The sequence below is a fragment of the Diceros bicornis genome, chromosome 7 (genome assembly GCF_020826845.1).
Source record: "Diceros bicornis minor isolate mBicDic1 chromosome 7, mDicBic1.mat.cur, whole genome shotgun sequence".
Taxonomy (NCBI): Eukaryota; Metazoa; Chordata; class Mammalia; order Perissodactyla; family Rhinocerotidae; genus Diceros; species Diceros bicornis.
The window spans coordinates 24,804,457-24,820,551 of record NC_080746.1 but is presented as its reverse complement, the minus strand read 5'-3'; the positions used below and the strand labels follow the sequence as shown (position 1 = coordinate 24,820,551).

Sequence of the window (16,095 nt, the reverse complement as noted above, 5' to 3'; positions counted from 1 at the left end):
CTTCCTCCGGGTGGTAGAGTTGAATCCGCCTTCCCTTGAGTGCAGGCTTGGGGACTAGCTTCTAACATACGAAGTATATAAAGGAGAAAAATAACCACAGTGGAGAAACCTGCAGATACCACCTTAACCAAGAGACCAAGGTCAACATGACCAGTGAGAAGTCATGTTGATGTCATGTATCCCTGAAATGATGCTATGAGAAGGGCACCTCACATCCGTGACATTCTTCCCTCAAAATCCTCAAGCCCAGTCTAATCATGAGAAAACACCATCAAACAGTCTACAGGGACATTCTACAAAATACCTGACCAGTACTCTTCAAAACTGTCCAAGTCGTAAAAACAAGGAAAGACTGAGAAACTGTCACAGATCAGAGGAGACTGAGACATGATGGCTAAATGAGATAGGTGTCCTAGATTGGATCCTGGAACAAAAGAAAAGACATTAATGGAAAAACTGGTGAAATTTAAATCAAGTCTGTAATCTAGTTAATAGGATTATACCAAAGTTAATTTCTTAATTTCGATAAATGTACCACAGTTATGTAAGATCTTAGCATTAGGGGAAGGTGATGAAGGGTATCCAGGAATTCTCCGTACTTTATTTTTTATTTTTTATTTTTTTTGAGGACACGTTCCACATTTTATTTACATTTTAAGACTATCTTTAATCTCAAAATCACGTATTCATACATCTATTTCCTTTTTGTTGACTTCACTTACTCTTAAATGCATGGTTTGTCAAAGACTATAAACAAATATTTACCATGTCTGTTACATGTAACACACAGGAACAGATTTTAACAGAAATTCATCAACCTCCCCCATGACATTTTTTTAAATTATAAATACAGGTATCAAAATAATCCTGAACATATTTTTGATGCTACTAGTACTCAGCACCCACACCGCTTCAAAAATTAACACAATTTCTGACAATATTCATTGTACCTGCTATTTTAGACAATTTCAGCTGAAGCTCTTTCACTAATCAAGATGGATAAAGCATGCCATTTCTGTTTTTCCTTCTTGAGATTTTTACTTTTCAGAAACATACATACTTACACAGCCATCTGACACTTCTCACCATGCTTTCATCTTGTAAACCTGAATTCTATTTTGAGTACTCCAGGTTTATGCTTAAATGACAGTGCCTTAACAAGAGAAAAAAAATTGTGTTGCATTTTTCCTCTTGTTACCTAAAAACACAATGGGTGTACACATATTAAATATATTCTTACAAATGTCCAGGTCATGTTTACCAGCTGGAATTTTTTTTACTTAATGTTTGGGTATTCTGCATTGTGATGTTTAATCAAGACATTAACATGAGTAGAAGGTTGCGGATTTAAGACAAGTTTGAGATCCACTAAAATTAATTGTTGTCTATTTGTCCTTCTGGTGGCTGTGGAAGCTTCATATTTTCTTTGGACATCATTAGACGTCTTAGCTCTTGAAGTACAACTTTAATGCTATATGAATTTTGCCATTTTGCTAACACTGGTATGCTCCGTGCATCCACCATTCCACTGGAATTATTTATTCCACTCATATTAATTTTGGTTACAAATCAAACTGATGGAGGAGCTTCTGGGTATTTAGGTCTACATTCTACTTTCAGGCTATATATTCTGTTTTCATAATTTGTCCTTGGTGGCCAAATAATCATGCCTGTCCACCTTGTAATTGTCATGTCTTCATCATCTTCAAGGCCCCAGCTAACTGTACCATCACCTACTCCTTTTTGTCCTTCTTCAAGTTCTTCCAACAAGCAAAAATTACGAGGAACTTTAACTTCATTATGAAGTCATCCTCCAAGAATAATTCTGAATTTGTGTTGAATTTCTTTGCCTCCTTTTTATAAACAATTCAGTTAGGTGACCTTTATGAGCATCCAAAACTGTGGAGACCACCATTTTCTCCTGCAGCCCCTCTCTGTAATTTATTTTTGCAACTCTTCTGTAAAGCTAAAATTATTTCAAAATAAAAAAGACTAGACATGGGGTGGGCAAAGTCATTAATGCTGAAAATGTGTCAACTAGCAATGAATATGACATTACTCTTCAGATGTAGGATATATCGTTTCAAATGTAAGATTGAAAATTTGTACATCATTAAACCCAAATTAAATGTCAGAAAACCATGGCATTGCTATCTTTATCTCCATATTCACTAAATTACGCTATGATTTGTATGAGAAATTTTCTGTCTTGTTCTCACTATATCCACATCACCCAACTCAGAGTAGACACTCAGAAACTATGCGTTGAGTGAATGAATGAATGATGCTATTCTGGTCTTTGTACACAGATCATTAGAAAAAATCGACTCCTGAATTCTTGGAACATACAATCTAAGAAGATATATTTAAAATTTTTTATTTATATATAAATATATTTATATTTTTCTTGTGTATTATTTATATATAAAGCTGAGAAATCTAAAATTTATATATGAAATCTAAGATATATATGAAAAATACACACACATATACAGAATCAGAGAGAGCACAATAACAATATTAAGCCAATCTGAGGAAAAGTGAACTTATGTCAAAAGGGATTTTTGCCTATTTTTGTTCACTGCTGTATCCTTAGCACCTAGGATAGGTTTGGCATTAGCTAACTCTCAATGAATATTTGTTCAATGGATGAATGGATCAAGCCTCTCGTACAAGCCAAGGGGATGCCTTCGGTTCCGTTCAGGGGAGTGTGTAGGAAGAGCGGGGTTGCTGCAGAGAAGCTCTCAGTCTCTCAGCCTTGAGGCAAGTTGGCACGTGCTATGTTTGTGCTAAATGTTCCTCTGAGATGCCTTAGAGATCCTCCCACTCTGCCTTCCACAGCCTTTCAGAATCCACATTGTGCACAAAGGTCTGACTGTGTTTATATCCAAAGGTAAAAAAAAGAAACACCACATCGGAAATGTCTCCACACACTCATTTCCACATTGCAATTTGTGTTGACCTGGTGAAGAAATTAAGCGGAACTGAACACCCCTTTGCAGAGTGGAGCTTTACAGGAGAGCCCCCAAGCAAAAATTTCAGATGAGTCCCTTTATCCTTCTGAATTACCAAATAAACATCTCTCTGGAGAAGGGCTAGTCTTGTGGGATCCCCAAGTGGTATTTATGTCCATCTTCCTATGAGCTCTTGACTGGGCATGACTCTGGACACAGCATGGGAAATTTCTCTACTCCAGAAGCCCTCAAAGTATAGCAGCAGGTTACAAAGATGAAACACAATTATGTACATAGCAATCTGTCTGGAAAGCCAGAGGAAATTAACTCGGTGCTTTTTATGCCTCAGAATCTCAACCTCAAACATATTTGTGTTGTTCTTCTCCAGGCACTCCCATTATTAGGGACTAAAATTGAAATGAAGCATCACCACGACACTATAATTAATGGGGAAAAGGGAAATGAGTTTAGTGGGCTGATCTCCTTTACCTGTCATGGGAAAATGGAAAGAACTCAATGAAAGCGTTTATTTCTGGGACAGACCTAAGAGCTGCAGGGGGGTGATTTGAGGAGCACCCAAGAGTCCATCCGACCAAAATTAACTTCCTTTCTTTCCCACCACAGAGACTAAATTGTCAGCATTAATTCTCAACAAGTCACTGCCTTGTCTCTGAAAACTTGAATAAAGATATTATCTGAGTGGGATGACAAATTAAGCCATTGTCTCACTGGGAGAGCTTGGTATTTAGAAGATTAGCCAGCCAGTCATTTTACAAGGTCCTAAGGGAATGGGATATGGGGTGTACTGGTTAGATGATGATGGCGGTGGTGCTGATGATGGTGGTGGTGATGATGGTGTTGATAACAGTGGTGGCGGTCATGGTGGTAGTGATGATGATAATGGTATTGCTGATGATGATGGTGGTGATAGTGATGTGAGGGTATTGGTAATAGAGCTAATAATAACAGAAAAATAACATTTTAGAAAAATGTATTATGTACCAGTCACCATGATAAGCCCTGTATATTAACTATTTCAGTCCTCACATTCCCTCCTATATGTCCCTTTTATAGATTAGAAAAACTAAAGCTGAAAGAGATAAGCAACTTGCCCAAAGTCACCTAGCTAGGAGAGAAGGACTGAAGCCCATCAAAGACTTAAGATGGTGCCCTAGCTAAGCACCTAAGCTTCTAGGGTTAGGAAGCAATTTCAAGGTCCCTGGGGAGGTAAGTGCACACCATGAAAGGAATAGAAGACAAAGCATCTTCTGAATTAGCCCCTTGGCCTCAAGTCACCTCTGACCACATCACTATTATTACTCAGGATAACAGACCTCAAATTGACGTCTCTACTACCTCTGATGAAGAAATACATAGGAAAGGACAAAGACACGTCTTGGTGAACACAGCAGGAGCTCCTGGGTGAAGAATGTTCTTTTACATGGAATTTTCTGTACCACTGTACCATGCTGGTACAATGTCCCTAAGAAAACTTAGAACTTTGAGAAAAAGACCAGGAGATGAATGGGACACAATTAGTGACTTGTTACATTCATCTCCTGCAGTGTCATTGTCAATACTCAACAATTTCATGTGTCACCACATTATTGACTAATAGTATTATCTTGTTATCGTAATCTATTGTTTCAATCTATTTGATCCTTCCAAATAGACTACTAACTGCTTGTAGATGGAGACCAGAATCCTGCTTCTTTCATACACCACGCCCCCAGGTTCCTGCACTGTGCTGGGCATGGTGTATGTGCCTAATGAATTTTTGTGGTCTGATTTATTGAGGCACCTCCACTGCAGTCAGGGTCAGCTACTGGGGACTCTGATGGACACTGAGATGTCAGAACGATAAGAACCCAGAGAGTTTAGAGAGATTATCTGGCCTCCCTATAAGAACAAAGATAACCCTCTTGATATTTTTCTGCAAGTATCAGACAAGCTTTCCCAAGATCCCAGATCTTGGGAAGACTGAAGACACTTTTCCAAGAGGTAGATGCAGCTCACTGTGAAGAACAGCACAAGTTCCCCTCACCTAGGAGTTCCCCTGTTCAGGGAGCAGGAAAGATTATGTGAGGTGATGGATATAGGCATGCTTTATAAACGCACATGTTCACATTCATCTTAACCACATGGCAGTTAAGAGCACAGACTTGGAACCAGATTGCCTGCATTCGAATGCCAGCTGTGCTACTTACTAACTGCGTGACTTTGGACAATTTACTTAACCTCTCTGTGCCTCAGTTTTTCATCTTTAAAGTGGATATAATAATACTACTTATCTCATAAGACTGTTATGAGGATTAAATGTCTATAAAGCACTTAGAAAATTTCCTGACACATAGCAAGTCCTGTACATAGGTTAGATGTTATTGTTGCTATTATTTTTATTTTTACTTATTATTGTTATTAAAGCATTCTGCAGATAGGAGATATCTTTACCATTCTTCACAATGCGTGTTTCACTTTCTCCCAAAAAACTCATGAGACAGATTTTATTGTTATCCTCACTTTAGATAGAAGAAAAATTAAGATTAGAAGACTTAAGTGACATATTAACAATCCTATGTTCATTTCACTGCACCGTTCTTGTCTTTTGATGATGGTGCTACAGTGATCTTCAGATGACTGTCAGGTCCTGCTGTGCCCGGAGTGAGGCAGGGGCAGATGGCTCAGCAGGGCCCTGCTGGCCCAAATAGGCTGATACTGAGGATCATCTCTCTTTAGCGACTGACCACCATGTGATGAAGTTCCTGCTTGTGCCCAACATCTTACCTCTGCTCACTCCTCAAATACAGTCCCTCACTGCAAAACGAACCTCTATTTTTCTTATTCTAATTAGCTTGGTGGTCATTTTGTCCCATTATAGTATGCCTTGTGCTATACTCTAAGTGCTTTTCTCTGGGGGAAAAATATCTGCCATCTGCTGCCAGGCTCAGATATAGCCTAATTATTTGGGCCAGAAATGAGCAGGAGGCCAGACCTTTGGGCCCTGGGCACTGGGCTGCAGGCACCTGGGCACCAGGAAGCCAGCGTCTTGTCTCCCCGGGCTATTAGCTACTGATGGCATGTTTGCTGATGGCATCTGCTTTGTGCAGGCATTCGAAGACCATCACCAATCTGGAGCAAGGTGCAGGGGAGGTTACAGGATGAACCAGACACAAGCAGTGCACCATGAGACCACAGCCCCGGGATGGCTGCAAAGCCCACGTACGGTACATGCTAGTACCTGAGCAGGCCAGCCTCGTTTCAAATCCCGCTCTTCCTCTTACTCACCTCATATCCTTAGACAAGTTGCTTAACTTTTCTGTGGCTCAGTTTCTCATCTATAAAATTTGGATAACAATTATACCTACCTTGTCAGGATTCAGTGAGTTAATACATATAAAGCTCATAGAACAATGTCTGTCCACGGTAAGCATTTAATAAAAGTTAGTTATCATTATTACTATTACCATATTATATTATATATTTTATATACTATTAAATATATAGTATATGCACAGTGTATACTACATATAGTATACAATATATACACTATTATAGTTATACCATATTAGTATATAATATACATATACTATATAGAATATAGTCTATATATAACATATTATTATATATATTATTATTAAAATAACTATATTATTATTACAATGTTCAATAGCAACACCAAGGAAGGAGTGATTATTTCTGACAAGGTGGATCAGAGAAAGATATAGTTTTAAAGCAGCATAATAGTCACTATTTGTTGAGGGCTCAAAATACGCTAAGCCCTTCATAAGCATTATCTAATATAATCCTCACAAAACCCCATGAGTGGATAATATATGCCACATTTTGGATGAGAAAACTAATCCTCAGAGAGGGTAAGTAACTTGTACAACAGTCCATGGTGGGGCCAGGATATGCACCCGGGGCAGACTGCCTCCAGAGTACACGTTCTTACTCCTCAGAACACGTGACTTTTGATGCAGATCAGAAGGGCAAGAAACGTGTAGTGTGTGGGAATTAGGATGGGGAGAGGCATGGAGGCCCCTACAGCCAGGGAACAGCGCTGGGGCGAAGGGACTCAGTCGGGGCGAGTGGAAGAACGCTAAAGCCCCCTCCACACTGCAGTGTCTCACCTACATTGGCGCCAGGCTCATATAATACTTAGCCTTCCCCATCCCACATCCAACATCATGTTGTAGACCAGATGAGAGTCTCAGAGGACGAGTGGAAATGGTCACGCAGAGTCACCGGAGCTGAGAACCACACTTGGTTGATGCGGCGGCAGAGGCAGGAAGCCATCCCCTTTCTTCTCATCTATCTCTCCTACACTTTCCCACTTCCTCCTGTTTCTTAGTTCGTGAAATACCCATTACCATGACCCACTCAGAGTCCCATAAGCCTGACTCACTGCCCTGGGGAAAGATTCTTTGAGGGCAGAGGCTGCTGCAGCACCTCAGGGAAGGCTCCCAGCAGAAGTGAGAGAAGGAGCAGGCTCACTCCTGGGAGAACCAGGAGCTTGTAGTGATTAACCAGGCCAGGCCTGCCTCCTCCAGAAGCTGTCCTCGACGTCATCACCTCCACCATTCAAGAGAGGATTTCACACAAACAGGGCATCGGGGCACAGCTGGGGCACAGTCAAAACAGAGCAGCTCTGCTTTCATTCATTTCCACCTGAGGCTGAGGGGTGCAAAGAGAGCCTGGACAACCTGGAGACTCCTCTCACGGGGAAAATCAGACCCAAGAGAGATAATAAAACAGAAGCTAGTAAAGTCATCTTCAGGGCAACCCAAGTAAGCATCATGCACACACTCATTTATCAAAAAACATTTATTGAGAACATCCTATGTGCCGGGCACATAGGATAAATAGAATCCCTACATTCTAGTGAGGGAGGCTTTCGAGTACAAATATTGACGACAATGGGGTTCATGCTTGATAGAGGAGAGATGGGGTGCAGATGGGAGAACAGAAGAGGGGCACCCAATCAGCCGAGGAAGGGTGGATGGGGGGGGTGCAGTGACCTCTGAGTTGAGTTGTGAAGAGTAAGTGGGAATTCCGGTTAACAAAGAGAAGCAGCAGGATGACGCCGTTTCAGAAGGATAAAAGGTGGAGAGAAGGGTTTATGCAGATAACTACAGTTACAGGAAGTTGAAGAAATTCCCCCTCGACAGCCAATATTTTCTCTGAGAGTGATGAAAGAGGTGGTGGAAGAGAGAAAGGTTTAAAAATCACCCCTTTAGGAGATGAGGGGAACTGGAAAAGGAGCTGAGTAGATAGTGAGGTTCATGCAATTCTCCCACGTCAGTGTCCTCTTCCTAAGGCAGGACTCAGTTTGGATTCTGATTATTTCCTCTCTTTTGGATGGTTTTGGCATAAGAAACGCTGTATGTTATGGTAGGAAAAAAGCAGTTTTGTAAAACAATTTTGTGTAAATTATTTCGTTTGATCAACTGCATCTTACAAATGAAGAAGCTGAGGTGCACGGGAGATGTGACTTGCACAGTGTCATATGTCTGCAAAAATGGAGGCCTAAAGAAGGTAAGGGATTTGGCTAAGGGAAATGATGAGAGTCAAACACAGATCTTAAATTTTGCTCTGTGTATCAGGAGACTTAGCTCTGGTCTCAGGTCTGCTACTAACCTGCAGTGGGATCTTGAATTAGTCACTTAACTTCTCTCAGCCTCAATTTCCTTATTTGCAAATGAATCTATGAGTCTTTCTGAAACCCTTTCTTAATTTCAGTTTGCACAGAGCCCTCCAGCAGTGTCTTAGAAAGGAACTTGCTCCATCCCTCTCCCTTACCCTTAAATGTTCCTTGTCTAGGGCAGATATAATTCAAGATTCAAGAATTGCCATGTAGAAGCCAACCCAAGAGTCCTCTAATCCAGAAATGGGGCTTTGACAGGAAATAGCAGAGATGATTTCCCTACATTTCCACAACACCATAAGGTTTGATAATTCCCCTGAATAAACAAAGTTGACTTAATAATTCATTGGCCTAGAATCCATGCAAGAAAAGATGGTGTACAATGAGTAGAAAAGACAAAAAATAAGCTCTACAACCAACTAAACTGTGTGCCCTTGATCAAGGCCTTTCCACCTCACCTAGACTCATTTTGTTCATCTGTGAAATGACGTGGTTGGAATAGATGATCGCTCAAGTCCATCACATTTTAAACGTCTCCTGTAAACTTTAACTCATAGAAGCAACTGTCTCCTTGATATATCTACTTAATTTTCTAGTAAGCATTTCCCAACTTAACATGCTGCTGGCCCATGAACTATGCTTTGAGTAGCAAGAATGTAGAGTATAGAGCATGTATTAATTTGTTTCTTGTCTGTCTCCCCCAACTAAAATATAAGCTCCACAAGGGCCAGAACTTTGTCTGTTTTGTTACTTCCATATTCCCTAGCACTTAGATCAGAGATTGGCATAGAATAGACATGAAATAAATTTCATTGAATGAATGAATGAGGGAATCATGACAGTATGGAGCAGGCATGGCGAGAACCCCAGAGAGCCGTTTAATAAAATCCAGGAGCTGGAGGGAAAGAAATGTGACAAGCCAGAGGAGACTACAGGGTCAAATCAGTTCTGCTGAATCCATTCATTAGGTTTAATAAATGAGTTGGGCCAGCTGTGAGAGGCGAGGTCCAAGAGTCAGAGCTAGAATGGATCAGAAAGCTAGAACAACGGCAAAAGAGAAGTGAGCGGGTTCAAGAAATTTGCTTCAGTGGTGACTGCAATGCTCAAAGCCCACTTGACAATGTGGGGGTTATGCGGTTCCATCAGTGGACTGCTCTGGTTTAAAGGCACACAGTTGGGAAGGACAAATTCCATTTCATTTCAACCGAGCTTGGAATGACCTGATTTTAGAATACAAGAAACACGTACCCTAAAGTTTACTATTCACTGCATTTGATTTAATTTGTTCTCAATTTATTTCTTTCTAGCTTAAAAGTTGTCCCATAACTCAAGTATTCCAGTATAATATGACAATTTCATGGTATATTGTATACCACTTTAATGTCAACATGGTTTTTCTGCTGATGATGATGGTGAGGAAGATTAGACCCATCTCGTTTCTCAAAAGAATTTGAGATACTCTATAAAATAACAACAATAAATAACATTTATGTGGTGTTTACCATGTGCCAAGCTGTTCTCAGGACTTTACAAGTATTAACTCATTTAATCCTCACAATAATCTTATGAGATAGGTACCATTTTTATCCCCAATTTACAGGAGAGAAAACTGAATCCTGGGGAGGTTAAGTGACTTGTCCAAGATTACACAGCCAGCAAATGGCAACATACACAATAAATCAAAAAATAAAGTCATAAAAGAAAGGAAGGATGGCATGTAGGAAGAAACTAACTTTATCAGAAAACTTGGGGAGACACCACTGCTAAAACTCACCACAAACTTAACTATAAGCTTCCTAGCAGCCCAGGGGAAAAGGAAAATGGGATGGGTTTTAGCCAAAGGTGACATCTGGCAAGTTGAAAGAAAGCCTTGTGAGACTAAGTGAGAAACATTAAACAGGGGTAGTCAGTGAGAGCAATACCCCTGTAGAGAGCAGAGTCAAACAGAGAGAAGTGTAGAGTCAGAGGCCGGAGGGGAAAGTAGACTGAGGTGCCAAAAAAGGTCAGCAGTGGGGCAAAATAGAGACTAGAAGGGTGAGGCAGGAGGTTTCAAACACAGAGAAGGCAAAAGTCAGCATAAGCAGTAGACACACAGTAGGGTCGGCACTCAAGAAAATCCTGGAAATGCAGGCTTCTGATCATCAAGTCCTTTAATACCTTGCTATTCCAAGTGCAGTCCTTGGATCAGCAGCACCTGCATCACCTGGGAACTTACCAGAAATATAGAATTTCAGGCCCTGTCCAGTTCTACTAAATCAGAATCTGCAGGATCCTCAGGTGATCTGCATGCACGTGCAGGTTCAAGAAGCACTGCTTCAGCCCAGACTCTGGTGAATTTCCACACAGCAATAGACTCCTGGCACACACCAGGCGTTTCGCATTTATGATCCCTGTTGATCCTCATAATCGTTATACAATAAAGATATTCTTTTTGTACCCACTTCACAGGTGAGGAAATTGAGGCCCACGGTCACAGTCACACACCTAATGGGTAGCAGAGCAAGGATTTGTTCCCAAACCAATTTGCTTCAAATTCAATGCATTTCTATTGATAATTCAATAGAAATCCATCCTAAGGGCCTGGGAATAGAGTGACCCGGCCAAGGCAATAACAGAGAAGCTGCTGCTGGTGTGTATCAAAGGGTGTTACAATGAACCACGGAGGAAGGCTCCTGCAGTAGGGAAGGAAGGAAAGGGGGCTGACGTGAGCAGGTACCATTGATGTCCTATAGGAATACACAACCAGGGCCTTCTGAGAGCATGCAAATTTGGCCTTAATCCATTTCAGACAGTCTAACAGGGGGCACGTCGAGGTAACTCCAGCCATAAGGTGCTGCCCTACTGTGAGCACCCCCTCTTTTTGCCTCCCCCAGCTCAGCTAGCAGCAGCATGTTATCCTCTAGTTCAGCTCGTTCAGTGAAATGTCAGTGTGGGAGCAAACCGAGAGTGAACATGTCTTTCATTTGCCAATTAGTCATGTACCACTTGTAACCGCTCTTGTGTGTGATTTATGTGCATGTGTGTAGTGTTATTTAACTTTTTCTTTATTTGTGGTTGGTCTCCCCACTCGGTTTTTATCAAGTTCCACGTGGACCAAGACTGTCTTGTATTTAATTGGATTTCCCAGAGCACAAGGCAGACGCACAGTACGTATTAAGTAAGTTTTTGGTGATAGATTGCCTCTTCTAGAGAGCAAAAGCAGCCCAGTCTCTCCCAGGGTCCTTGAGCCCCCTCCAGGGAGAGAAGTTGGGGTGAAGGTGACAAGTCTTGATTGCTAAATGGGTCCATCCCCATGGGCTGCCCTGACGGTCCCTTCCTCCCTGGTTGAGCCTCCCCTTCTGGGGCTCAGGGAATCCCTGCCGTGCCTCACCCTCCACTTTCATCTTCATGGGAAACGGCAACTTCACCACACGTGGGTGTGTGGTGTGAAGACACTAGGTGGTGTTCTCGTCCGGGCAGCTGCTTTGCTGTGTTGTTTTCCTGCTCCTTCCTGAGGAGATAAGATCTGGTTCTTATGATAAGTTCTCTCCTACCTACACTTAAAGGCAATAAGTAAGCCAGGTTCCCATTTCTCAGGCACCTCCTCAGAATCACGCCCCATTTCAATGTCTGTAATGAGATCCGGGTCACTTGAAAGCAGCAACGAAGAAAAACGCAGCTTCCCAGAACACAGGGCAAGATCAATGCCTCTGAGCTTCCCTTTCTTTTCAGATCTCTGGGTAAAACTGATTTGCATGGGCTGCCAATCCAGTACCTTACAGACGGAGACTCGGAGCCTGAGGTTGCTGGAGATGCTGCCATCTTCCCCAGCCCTTGAGGGTGGGGGAACATGAATACTTAAAAAGAGAACTAACTGTGGGAGTCTTTGAAGGGCTTGGGGGAGAGGGGAGCAGACTGCTCTGGAAAAACAGACGGAGAACACAAAGTCATATATCCTTTGAGAGAGAAAAATAGCTAAAAAGAATAAATGGCGACGCACACAAACCCTGCTTGCTACCTGGCTCCAAATGGGATTCCAGTTGCAAGAGGCCCTAAGACGTGGACTAATTCCTCTGGAACCCAGATTGAAGCACCTCCCACGCCCAGAGTGGAGTGCAGAATTGGCCCCTCTCAGTAATACCTTGTGACTGGTTTGCTGATGCCCAGCGTGTTCTGCCAGCCCAAAAAGAGGGAAATCTAATTTTGGTCACTCTTTCTTCCTCCGAGCTTTCTCCTTCTCCTTCATTCCTCTTTAGACTGTCTTATTTTATAAGCTGGCAGCTGGTAACACCAGTCACTTTGACGCTAACGTTTACTAAGAAGTCAGAGAGAGTGGGGATAAAAGATAGCTCTGTGTAGAGGGCTTGAAAGGTTGGAGGGTAAAAGAATTAGAGATTTCTCCTTTAATTTAAAAAGAATCATGTCCTCCTGATCTTAGGCCCCAGAGGTTAGGCTGAGGAGAAAGAGAGAGAGAAAGATTGGGATTCCCTACGTATCTCCTGATGTATAAAAATGCAGGATGAGGAGATGGGTATGGTTTGTGGCCCCGTACGACCTAGGGATGCCCTCTCCGAATAGCCAGCCCAACAGCCTCCCAAGACACATCCACATTAAACAAATGAGAGAATCTGGCCTCCAGAATGGAAGTCCTCCTGGTCCCAGAGCTGGAAAGGGTGGATGTGGCAGTTCTGGGGGCTAGGGTTGGGGTTGGGGGTCATATAGAGGAGCCAGAGGCCTGGAGGTTAGAAATACAATGGAATATGACAGCTCCTTTGTTGGTAAGTTTCACGTTATTTTTCATTCCAGGCAACCTAAGATGTCTAGATGTTAAGACAGAAGAGCTTGGAGGGTGTGGGGAAGGGAAAGCTGGAGTATTACTGATAGGCTAGCCTGGGGAGATGGGGTTGTATAGACTGAGTCTATAGGACCTTTGTTCATTCCTTTCCCAGCCCCTAGATATAAACACCTGAGTCTCTCTCTCTCTGACCCTTCCTTGGTTATGTTATTGCATTTACTCCTAGGTAAGGTGTGCCTCTCACTTGGGGTCCCCATACATACACACTCCAGACCTCGGGGGATCTGGCTTCCTGAAGTCAGGTCAGAAGAACAGATTTGACGGGGCCGGCCCCGTGCCTTAGCGGTTAAGTGCGCGCGTTCCGCTACTGGCAGCCGGGGGGTCGGATCCCAGGCACGCACTGACGCACCGCTTCTACAGCCATGCTGAGGACACGTCCCACATACAGCAACTAGAAGGCTGTGCAACTATGACATACAACTATCTACTGGGGCTTTGGGGGGAAAAAAAAGGAGGAGGATTGGCAATAGATGTTGGCTCAGAGCCGGTCTTCCTCAGCAAAAAGAGAAGGATTAGCATGGATGTTAGCTCAGGGTTGATCTTCCTCACACAAACAAAAAAAAAAAAAGAAGAAGAACAGATTTGAGAAGCCATTTGTCACATCAATGGAATGGAACAATTTGGGGTACTTCAGGTAGATCCAGAACATGCCTTGGTTCTAGTTTAACATCTATGCCTTCTCCCACTACAGCCTGGAACCCCCAGAAGGTACAGAAGGTGTCTGCCCAGGGCCGGACAGTATGACCTTTAACAGCACAGGCTTTGGGGTCAGAACCCCTGAATGATACTGTGTATGCCTAGCAGAGCGCCTGAGCAGATTGAATGCTCAAGATATAATAGTCATCCTTATTATTTTTATTACTATTATCATTGTTTTTCCCCAGATCAGTAGCCTCACTGGGCCTGCAATGAATTCTCTTAGAGTAGATTTTTGAGGAAGCTGGTCCCCCAGCACTTCCCAAGTCCCAGGAAACTCTTGAGGATGTCAGTGTGCACACAGTCTGCCATATGCTAGTTTAACCTTGAGGCTCTCAGGGCCCAGTGCAACCTTAGGGTGGGCCCATATTTTGGAGAGAGTTTGGTGACTCCAACACCTCTCTGTCTTATGCCCCTGGGTCTGAACCAGCTTTTTTATAGATTGAGAGATTAGCTACAAGGACTTGCCCTTGTCAAAGTTTTATCAACTCTGATTGAAGGATTAAAAATGATGTTAACCAGCAATTCTGACTAGGTTTCTGCCAGTCACTGCTTCACATGGCTGCTTCTGCTTCTCTTCCTCTTCCTCTTCCTGCCCTCTCTTTGCTGATCTGGACTCGGCTTGGTATTCTTGTCACAAGGTCATCGCCCAGGTGAGCTCAGCTCAGCGTGAAACAAAACAGCTCATCTGAAGGCACCACGCCATGTGTACAGGGAGGGGGACGGCCCTCCGCCATCTCCCGTCCTCACACAAGGGTGCTCTGCCAGTTCCATCTTGCAAAAGCCAGGCAAAAAGTCTTTTAATCTAAGCTCTTGGAGCCCTCGGACAGGGAGCACCAGCTGCCCCTACTTCTTTGGGTGCTGGGTGGTCTGCACTCGCTCCCTCATAGCGCTGTCTGGGAATCCGCCACTCGGCTTAAAAAGATGTCTGAGCACAATTTGTTTTCAAAAGGCTAGTATGTTTGTTATTTTTTGAACTTTAGTTTTAGAACCGTTTGGGTGTTCTCCAGAGAAGAGCCACGCGGACTTGGCAATCAACCATTCTCTCTCCCACACTCTCCTCCCTGCTCCCATGCATCTTGAATCCCCGACGCACCAGATGCCAGTTTGTGCATCGGAGGCGTTTTCGTGTTCTTGGGCCGTGGGGTGTATTTTATAAACACCCGGTCAGTTTACACTGCCTGGGAACTTAGGGGCTTTCCTTTCTGTGGGAAACAGCTGTGAGGAGCTTGACCAAGCTTTGCTTTGTGGAGAGCGAGACGTCACCTCTGATCGTGCACGTGAGGCAGGTGCACTGGCTGGGTTCCTGTTGTTATGCCTGAGGATTCTCTCAGAAATGCTAAGAAGGGAAGCTCATTATGCTTTCCTCTCTTGTTCCCAGTTTAATTGCTCATAAATAACTTTGCACACTACAAAACCCTGTGTCTGTTCATCTTCACGCAGTCTGCCAGTAGCACTTTCCACCATCTGACTGCTGTGGGCCTCTGAGGTCCTAGAATCATGGAATCATAAAGCTGGAAAGGCCTTCAAGAGGATAATTTACCCAACAAACTAGATGAGCATTTACGATGTGAAAGCTACTATGTGTCAGATTCCATGGGGGAAGGAAGGTGAGCAAGACTAAGTTTCTGCCTTCATAGAAGCGACAGACTTCCAGCGCTGCCATCACCTCCGTGAAGCCTTCTGTGACCTCCTCGGGCAGGCTCAGGCTGTCTTCCTTTGTGGCCCCATATCCCTCTGCGGACCACTATTATTGCACCTACCACGCTGCAGTGAAATAATCTTCGTGACTTTCTTCCCCATAGAATATGAGCTTCCAGAAGGCTAGACCAGCCATGCTGGGTGACACTGAGATTCTGCAGCTCATATCATAAGGTTTTCATAAAGGGGACATAAGATAAGAGGAGAAATGTTTTATTTATTAGCCACCAATAACGTTAGTTATTTGGCTAACAACGAAGACAAGA

The 16,095-nt window shown here is 43.1% G+C and overlaps 1 pseudogene; it reads right to left on the bottom strand.

Annotated features, from left to right (window-relative positions):
* Nucleotides 1-1,197: 1,197 nt before the first annotated feature.
* Nucleotides 1,198-16,095, bottom strand: part of LOC131408206 (ubiquitin-conjugating enzyme E2 variant 2-like) — a 29,406-nt pseudogene continuing 14,508 nt past the window's right edge.